The following is a 10834-nucleotide window of genomic DNA, read 5'->3' on the forward strand; positions in this document are numbered from 1 at the left end:
CTATGTTCAATTTTCTTCTATACAAATGGAATTAATTTTTGATTTATCAAATACTTAGAAAGCGATTGAATTCCAAATTTTTACATGTTTCTAAGCGATGGTGATGTTAGCGATGGTAACATTATACGTGTGTAAATGAAAGGAGCAATGAAATGCAATGTCAACTCAATATTCTTTCATAAGCTTAGAAATATCTCCGCTGTAGTTGTTTGAAATATGATTATATATAGATGTATATTATATATAATCATGTGTATGCATACAATATAACGTATATTCTTTTCGTCATGTCATGTTTAGAGGCGTAATTACTTTTGTAATAACTTTATTATCCATTTACTACGGGTTTTTTTAAAGTACTTTACTAAATATTACCCCTTGTTGTGGAAATCGTAATACAAACTATGCTTTTATGTATTGCCTTTATATGCTTTTAATACAATCTTTTGTTTACATATTAAATAAAATAGCCCAATGTCGTCAGCAAAAATTGATAATGCATTAAACGATTTGTTTCTATAATCTTGATTAGAATAGTTTAAATTTTCTTATGATATAAAGGTTCAATTACCAATTTTTTTTTGGGGGGAGGGGGTTATTTGCAACTAAAAGTTGATAATATTCAGGAATTCTTTTTTTTTTCAATATTGATCATAAAAGTAGAGATTTAGAATTATACTCATGATGTTGCAGTTCAATTACCACTATTTTTTATACCTTTACTGTTCAAAGTTGATAACATAACAAAAGAAACAAGCATTTTGTATAAGAAAACTTACAGAAAAACAGAAAGTAAGGTTTGGATGTTGTTACGCTTTTGGTTAAATACTTAGCTAATAATGATTGGTGTGATGTTTGAAAAAATGATGACGTTTATTTCATTAGCAAATAAAAAAAGATATTATGATAAAAAATGAATTCATTGTTTAAAACAGGCATAGCGAGAAGATTAGAAACCCATGGCTAACTCGAAGAATTTTATTTTCAATTTCAAAAGTTATAATCTTTATAAATCATACAGTTCCTCCGAACATTCTTTCTCCTAAGTAAAAACTTGTAGTGTATGTCTTAAGTAAAAGAAATTATAATAAGTAAGTAAATAATATCAACAATGTAATGTGGAAATTCAAGGAATTCTATTTTTCTGAAGAACAAGAAATTATAAACGAATCTAGATTAAGAAGTGATTTAGCAAATTTCGCAGTTTAGAATAAAGACATTATAGCCCAGCCAATACTGCACGAAAATGTATATATATATATATATATATATATACTGACATCAAAGGGCTTAACCACAACATGGCGGGGCGGAACAAGGACAGTAAATCTGATTTTGATTTGAGATTGTATTTAGTAATAGTATGCTGATTTTTTTTTTGTTACAAAATGCGCTGAATTGAGGTATGTTTTATGTTGAATATATTTTGAAATGTATAGTATATGAGGTTAGTTAAGTTTAGTATGATTTTATACCTAGGTTGATTTTATTTATACGTTGTTGTCATTGACTGTATAGATCCTGAAGAAGGGCTTTTCGCCCGAAAGCTCGATGATTAAAGGGGTGCTACCCAACACCAGCCACGTCTATATGTGCAAGATTTGCTGTCAATACACACACACACACACACACACACATATATATATATATATATATATATATATATATATATATATATGGGGTCTTATGTAGATATCGGTAATGAGTTAGCTTTAATCATACGTTGAATTAATTGTTGAAACTAGCCCCCCCCCCCCCCTAAAAAAGGTGTTTTGTTAAAACAAAGCATTTTAAAATATTCCAAACGACAATAATTGTAAATTCCCAAAAAGCCTACATGATATGTTGACGTTATGCCATTCTTTTAAAACAAAGGATTTGTGATATACTTTTGCTATTACAACATATCTTTGATTTATCGCTCTCCATCAAAGGTTATTTCAATTTGCAGTATTTAGGTTTTGCACAAAATCGTCGTATCTCTCACACACTGATCCTGCATGCATTCAATTGATGCCTCTTATTCAAGTCAAAATATAATTATTTCAAAAATACTCGAATACTCGGTTTTTTTTTTATAAGTGTCATTACAAAATGCTTTCCTCATTATTCTCTCAGTTACTTTACACAAAATCAACTTTTTCCCATACCCAACACGCACATGTATGAAATAATAACATCCCTTCAACAAAAAAAAAAAAAAATCTTGAGATATTATCAGCATAAAAAAGCTGTTAAGTATCATGGATATGACAGAAACACCTTCTAACTTTTCTTAAAAGAGAAAAAGAAGAAATGTTAACAAATCAATGTGTATACATCTGATTATTTTTCTTTCCGTGTATTGAGCAATTGTAATTATTTCTATACTTCATTCGTCTTAAACTCTTTTAACATTTTTAAGACATACTTTGAGAGGAGAGCATTTACTGTCCTGTCGCCATCCACACCCCACCCCTATCTACGTGCACTAGTATTTCTTGCATAAGATAAGTATATACAGATAATGAGTTTCTTTCAAAATTGTCAAACTTTCAAGCTTTGATTTTTTTGCGTCAGCCCCTGTAAACCCATCAAACATGAAAAAAAATCGGAAAATAGTCTATATTACTTACTGATCTTGATAAATGTGTGGTATGTTAAATCACCATGTCTGTGCCCTCAGTTTCTTCATATCTCGAATATGTATTTAGTAAATCGATTATGAATAAGTTGCAGAAACCAATGGATGATATGAAATGAAATGATAAACATATGTTGTGATGTTTAAAATTTATATATAACCAAAGAAGAGTCCTGGCAAAAACCTTAACATTTCATTATATTGCATGTGCGGATATAGGACTGGTTGAAAACAAAAGTATGGAACTTTAAAAACATCAATTCTAATTGCATGTCCGATTTTTATTAGGTTCCGTCGTTCTGGTCGTTTAAGCCTATTAATAGAATGGCTTGATACTTGACATGAAGGTCAGATGCACGTACAACAATGTTCAAGTAGGATTTGAAATGGCCATAAAGAGAGGGTGGAACTGAAACCACAAATGCAGGTTATTTCTGAAAGTGGTGAAGTTGGGAACACACACGAGCGAAAATGATCACTTGTCAATATTTGCACGCCTCATTCACCTCTATGACTCCAGGCCAATGCCCGTGTAACTCGTTCGTGACATTTACCCACATTCTTCGTAGACAGGCAGCATTTTGTTTTTCAGCTCTGTTACTATGTTGCCAATAACCAATGACTTATCATTTATGAGGATATTCAGTTTTCTCCCAAAAGGGACTCTTTGAAAACGTACAGAAAAAAAAAGTGAATGTAGATAAATTTGATATTGCAGTAATAATGCCAGCACTGTAAGGAAGCAAACTACCATTTTTTTATTTTGGTATTATGACACTGTGATGGAAGCTGTCATAAAAGATTTTCTAGTATTTAAAATAAAGACAAACAAGACAAGTGGAGGAATGTATTTTATAAGCAAAAATTATCTTTGTGGGATTTTTGTGAGTCTTTTGAAATAATTATCAATGATACGCTATATAGCACATAGTGGAGCTGCCTTCAGTATTATTGCATAGGTGAAAACGTTTATTTTTACAAAAGGGAATAGAAACTTTTCAACCTTTTATGTGGCTAGAGATTAAAGATAGAAGAGAGGGTAAGGCAGATTGTAGAAGACCCCCCCCCCAAAAAAAAATGTATATATAAAGTATAATTATATATGTATATGTATATGTATATATACATATATACATATATATATGTTTTTATGTATGTACATATATATATATATATATATATATATATATATATATATATATATATATATATTGTAGTTGTTCCGCGTATTGGCAGTACTAGAAATAGCAATAATAAAGTCACAACAGAGGAATGCAGGGAATGCATTAATAGCCAATCTTGATTTAATGAATAATCCGAATTTTCGAGGATCCTTCCTCTTCTTCAGGGATGACAGTGCGAATATTCGCACTGTCATCCCTGAAGAAGGGGGAAGGATCCTCGAAAATTCGGATTATTCATTAAATCAAGATTGGCTATCAATGCATTTCCTGCATTCCTCTGTTGTGACTTTATTATTGCTATATATATATATATATATATATATATATATATATATACATATGTATACGTATATAAGACAAGTATCCCCCCCCCCCCCCTGCTAAATACTGGTTAGTGATATAGCTAGGATTAAGGTCAGGTTTAGAGTTAGAATTTGGGTTAGGGTTAGGATTAGGTTCATGATGAGGATTAGGGTTAGGGTCAGGGGAAGGGTATAAGGTAATTGCCCAGGGGGTAATTTGCCATATATATATATATATATATATATATATATATATATATATATATATATAAAGTGCGATGAAGGGAATCGATGGGGGGGGGGAACAGGGGAAACCCATGAATACGAAGTCCTCTCGTACAATGTATTGACCTCGAAAGACTTGCCATTGTTAACAGTTTGAAAAACAAAATTACCACTAGTGGCAACAATATCCAAAATATTAAATAAAAAGTTTGCCCTTTCAACGCTTAACTTTTCGGTTTTTTCGAATCTCTTGGGGCTGTTGTTATTGACGGTGATATAGAATTCAGAGATTTCATGAAATAGATTTATGGTATTAAAATTGATGAGGAACGAACGATTCGTGTACAGAAGAATGAAATATAACTTTTTTATAGGAAGTACTTTTCCTTCTGAATTTTTTTTTATTAAGTTTTAGCACCATGACTCACAATCGGTAACAAATGCCAAAATATTATGCGTAGGTCAATGCCTGTGTACCAGAACATAATGTGCAGTTCTATATGTAGAAACCAAAATAAAATGTATTTGAATTGAATTGAAGAAAAAATGCAATATCCTTTCATTGAAAAAGCCCTATATTTCAATATCGCCAAGCGTCAGACAATGAGCAGGGGTGTCCCTTTTTGTGCTAACTTATTGGGATATGAATTTCAATTGAATATAATTCATCTTCTTCTTCCATACAACAAAGTAAATTGTACGAAATGTTTAGGTTTTATGTTTTTACATTCCGGTAGCAAACAAATTAAAATGAATTTTTTTTTTAATGGTTTATCACCATTGCGGCATAGTTTATACCAGAATTGATAAATGTAAGGCATATACATAAACATGTGTCCCATTTATTAGACTGGTTATGTTGTGAGTGAAAATCCTGACAACCTAAAAGCTTGCGTGGGTTGTCTGAGGCTTGCGAGACAAAGCAACAAGTATTGAATGCAAATTGCATTCCTAGTATTTTTTAAATCCACTGAACATGATTTCGCAGGTATAGACGAAATGTTTTATTACCAGCTTCTTCAAAAGGGAAAATATAACCATAACTTGATGACAATAGTTAATTGGCCTATTCTGGCGTGTTATACCGCGGGATCTGCGACCGACCGTCTCATTCAACGAGAAGCTTGTTGAGACTAAAGAAGCCATGTAAAGCGTGTACTTCCTTTTTTCATTTGCCTGCCCTGCGACCAAATCATGTGAATGAATTCCCTGGCAGCTCAGTGTCGTCATAGCTTGAAATAGTTATGTATTTGTATGTAAATTATGGACCCTGAATGGCGGAGCGTTGTTTGAGCATACACAAGGACAATGCAATGTATATTTGTAATCCTGTATGTCAAAAAATTAATAAACGATTGTAATTATTCACTATGTCAATTTATGTATGATATATGAACATTCGTCTGATTGTCCATTTTCAGGATATCATCAATCATGATTATGATTTCTGTTTCGGTTTTTTTTTTTTACAGTTGTAAATATGCAAACCTCATAAGATTGTTTTAAATAGTGCTTTCTATTTGTAGTCTTCTTATAAGAACTGTTGTGTTGATACAGTTAGGGCTACTACAAGGATTTGCGTGTATGGAAAAGGTTATGTTTCCATCCTTGTCATTGAAAAAAAAAACGTAAAGTAGCACTTACATGTGTAAAATTCTTCCTACCTCCTTGTGCTAATTTTCTTTATCTCTCTTTATCTCTCTCTCTCTCTCTCTTTCTCTCTCTCTCTTTCTTACTAGTTGGTATTCTTTCCTTCACGTAAACGCTAAGGGTCTTGAATAGAGAGAGGCTAGTTATGGGTAGTAAGTACGCTTGCTCGTCAATTGTACATAACCTAGCATTTATGATTTTTGGAAATTATAATAGTAAGAGCGATGGTGATGATGATGATGATAAGAATCATTTACTGATAACGATAATGGCGATAGCAATAAAGCAAAGATACTGATTACATTGAAAACGAAGTCGTACATTTGTATTACGTCATCAATCTAATTCAGCATACATACTAAATACATATCATATGCGCACAGGCGTACATGAACAATGATTTATATGTTTGGGTCTTCCGGCTATAGCAGATTCCCGACTCGGGCCAATTAACCGGAAATACACACACATGCAATGTATGTAACCTATCGATGTGTACTACATAGCGCCCTCTCCTGTTTTTTGTTTCTCTCTATTTCTAGATCACGAGACACTTTTATGCAAATAAGGAACTTGGAAGAACCACCAATGATCAGAGCCATATCGTATGTTCATCACCAAATGTTGAAGAAATAAGATGTAACAGCATCACTCAATAGATTATTTAATCACTTTTTTTTTACAATTCTAAGTTTAAAAAATAAAACAAAGACCGTAATCCCTTCCAAACAGAAAATGCCGGAAGTCCAAAATGCAGTGAGACCAATTTTCTTCTTTCTTCTTCTTCTTTTAAAAAGAAATGGCTTTACACTAATTATTCATGGCTGAGATACACAAAACGAGTCCATATTTCCTTACGTCTCAAAGTTAACAAACAAGCAAACAAAACAAAACAAAACAAACTTTTGTTCTTAAAGTTCAAAAATCAGTTATGAGGAAAAAAAAAATATCATTGCTCCTCGTTGTCTGAATTGGAAGCTTTTTCCTGAAATCTGCGAAAGGATGCGAGACGTACTTGGAATTATGGTAATCATGGTAATGGAAAAAAGACTTCTGGGGGCCAGGAATAGGAGACGATTAAGGAAAACGAAAAAAAAAATGCATCCAGCAAGAAAGTCCTGACAGTTGGTTCGATACGCATTGTGCACAATATTTTGTAAACTCGCCATATTGACAGAATTCCGTTTCCCCAAGATCGCGTGTGTTCGTGTGCTCGTTACATGTTTCCTCTGCATCTCTTCGTAAAAGATTCAACGGAACGACTGCAATAAGGTCGACCGTCAATAGTATTATATCATGTGACCTCTACTTTTGCTTTTTGGGGGCACTTCTGTGGGGGCGTATTTAAAGAAAAGTATGAGCTGATGTTTGATGTATCTGCTATAACTGATTGCGGGTTTGATCTATCAACTTGACTATTCCATCTACTTGACATTGTCAGCAAGGCAAATGAGACGGGATTTAAGTCCAAATGAAATTCTATTTGACTTCCGGGATTGAAATTACTCAATCAGTTGCCCATACTCAGTTTGGTATACTGTGGCTCCCAGCCGGGTTCTTATGAAAGATCGTTACCGCGAAGAAAAGCAAATTGAGGCATGTTTCAGATACATGAACATCTTTAGTCCACAGTTGACTACCCAAACTTTTTTTTCTTGCCCATTTTTTTTTCAGACCATAAATAAAGGGTGCTGAGGACATAAAGGGATATCACCAACTACGGTACCTGTCAACATGAATTTCTGTACTCTTTCATTAGCTTTGTCATCATCAGGCTTCATCTCTTCACAGTGGCATCAGTTTCGGGAGGTAAGTCGACATGAAAGTTGATTTTATTTTCAGTCAACATTATTATATATTTCATATCACATTTAAATTCTTACGATGCAGACTGCAATATTTAAGAATGTGGTTGCTTCTAAAAAAAGGGAGATTTATGTTTCCTATTGAAATCATTCTTGTTTCATTGTGGTGTTTCGTCCAACATGTCCAATAAGAATGTCAAAGGCCCGACAACTTAGATGCAAACATCCAGTTGAGCCCAGACCTGACGACCTACTCGGCAGGATCATTCATCCAAGTGGCCTGCATGGATGGCTCTACAATGACAGCGGGTGCAACTATCACTTTTTGCATATCCAACTCCTTCTCATTTTCGCTGACCGACGTCGTCTGCAGCTGTAAGTTTCGTTGAATAAGTTCATAGTACCTTGGAACATACTGCTATAGATTACGGACTCTGAGAAGTCTTTAATTTTCCAATCATGTAATTCACTCTTTGTTTAAAAGATTGACATTTTTTAATATCATTTGCTGAAAAAAGTGAAGTGGGAAAATCTACCGAAGTTGCAATTAACGTGGCAAATACAGACACGGACTAAGAATGGTTTGTCAACGCTATATATCATACTCAAATTTTCTTAAATTCAAACGTCCTTCTCATGAGAACAATAGGTAGGGAGGCTTTGTATTGTTATTTGACGTACAAGGGTACATAGAATGAAAACTCAGTCCAAAAAAAAAAAGTTAACCTCTCCGATAGATTGCATGTAAATACGTACTATTCATGTTTGGCATTAAAGTACCACATCAAATACCAAACACAAAACAATCAATCAAACAAATCAATATTGAGAAGTGGGAAAATATTACCTTTTACAATAATTTATTCCTCTCTGTAAGTTCACAATCGATAGATTGTATTGGATACATTCAAATGTCCATATAAAGTAAAAAAACAGCAATATACATAACGCTTACGTGAGTACGTAATATTCTAAGGAACTTTGAATCAAATAATATTCAACAAAACATGGATACAATTATAATAACAACAAACTGGTTTTTAGATAAATAAGAATACTTATAATGAGTTATTATATGAAAGAATATGAAAATTATATTGCTCGAAAGTGTTAGGTTTCCGCCCCGTATACAATGATACACTTTTGTTACAAAATCATTTACCACGTACTTCAAGCGTCGACGCATTTTTCACTTATTTGTACACGTGTGCGTGATAAAAGGTATTCCTAAACCTATATGTAATATAGAAATATATATATATGTATATATATATATTATATATATATATATATATATATATATACGTAATATAACACATAAATACATGTATATATAATATCATCGTGTGGATATATACCTTTGATTTGTTCTCAACAAAGATTAAAAAAAGTTCTTTCTTTTTTTGCTACTACTACTACTACTACTAGTGGACTGTGAGGATCCAGCGGCAAATCAGGAGTCGTTAAAAAGAACGGGAGAAACCTACCAACATGGGGAATCTGTAACTTACAGCTGCGCAGAAAATTACAACACACTACATGGTCCTGAATCTACGACGTGTAACAACGGAGAATGGTCTCACCTTCCAAGTGAGACCTCGTGTCGGGGTAAGTTGATTGATCGACACGATTTATTTTTAGCAACGGTATAATGTTACGTGAAGCGAACTAATCGTACGTTGGTTCTAAACCACTGTTATTTCCGTCGTCCGGTGCGGACAATATCATATCAAAAAATTTTGTTTGCTTTGTTTTATTCCTTGTGCCTATCTAAACGCATGTGGCGATCTCTCTCTCTCTCTCTCTCTCTTGCTTCTTTTTGTTTTATCACAAATATCTTTTAAGATATCTTTCTATATACACGATACATGTGGCTGCAAACACAAGAACTTTGTTTACAAAGCTTATCCTTCCGACAAAATTTACAAATTTCATACTCACATGGAGTTTGATTAGACCGATGTCAATATTCAACATTCACTATCAGGAAGCAACCTAACCAAAAATTCACTTGATCAAATCAACAAAATCGTTAAAAAAAAAAAAAACTCTTTCAAAATGCTTTAGGAACCATCAAGTCAATGGACAATTTTGTCCTTTTTTTTTCTTTCGAGAATAGTTTCGTGTAATATCCTTAAGCTCACAAGGAAAGTATTAGTATGATATAAGAAATCATGCGGAGGGTGATTTCAGCTATCCTAAACGGACACTTCTGCGATGAACTCTCAAATACTTTTAATAGCCGATGAACTTTGCAGGCACTGGGATGATGCAGGAACTATGTTGGAATTTTCAGGAGTTGCAAACTTACCACATTCACATTATTATATAAGAACACAAATTTTAAGTTCACAAATTTTCCCTAAAAAGTGGTAAAAATAAACTAATTTCTATTCAACCGTGTGAGTAGGATATTAGTCATGTGACAATTTGTAATAATTTGACATGAGGTGATATGACATTCAATATTTTCATAAAAATAGCCTCGTTGAAATGAAATTGCTCTTTGTCAAATTGTGCATTTGTAGCCATGTATATAAACCAGTATAGTGTGTACGAAGTCATACACTTATCTATAATATGAATATCATGCCTTTGCATTATTTTTCTACGTAACAGTTCTCTTATTCCACCATGAGGAAAATGGGTGACGTTTGATAGTCGTTACTTTATACTGTGTTGTACTTATTCATAATGATAGAACAACGTGTTTGAATGGCGGGTGAGTGCACATAATCTATATTTCACAGCACCATGTGAAGCGCCCTCTGCAGCCAGCCCAAGAGGCTTGTATGAAAATGGAGAGAGCCGAACCTTCTCGTGCGATACCTCACCCAGCAATGTGGCTATGTTGACCTGCAATGATGGAAACTGGGATGGGACAGATCTAACATGTTCAGGTACGGTTTGATTTGATTTGAATAGGTTAATAGTCTTGTGCTCTTTGATGTAGTACCATACCCAAACATTATGTAAAATTGAACGATTAGGAATGTCACAGTTGACTAGTTTTTTATAAGGCATTTTCCAACTGCTATAGGAGTA

General features: G+C 33.4%; 1 long non-coding RNA gene across 1 annotated transcript; it reads left to right on the plus strand.

The window, feature by feature from the left end:
* Positions 1-7985: 7985 nt before the first annotated feature.
* LOC139727312 (uncharacterized) lies at positions 7986-10620 on the plus strand. The gene is made up of 3 exons (XR_011710742.1): positions 7986-8164; positions 9218-9397; positions 10540-10620. It is a non-coding gene; the product is annotated as an uncharacterized lncRNA (long non-coding RNA).
* Positions 10621-10834: the final 214 nt, after the last annotated feature.

The sequence above is a fragment of the Diadema antillarum genome, unplaced genomic scaffold (assembly GCF_040938485.1).
Source record: "Diadema antillarum isolate AM-2024a unplaced genomic scaffold, OU_Dant_1.0 seq00000124_RagTag, whole genome shotgun sequence".
NCBI lineage: Eukaryota > Metazoa > Echinodermata > Echinoidea > Diadematoida > Diadematidae > Diadema > Diadema antillarum.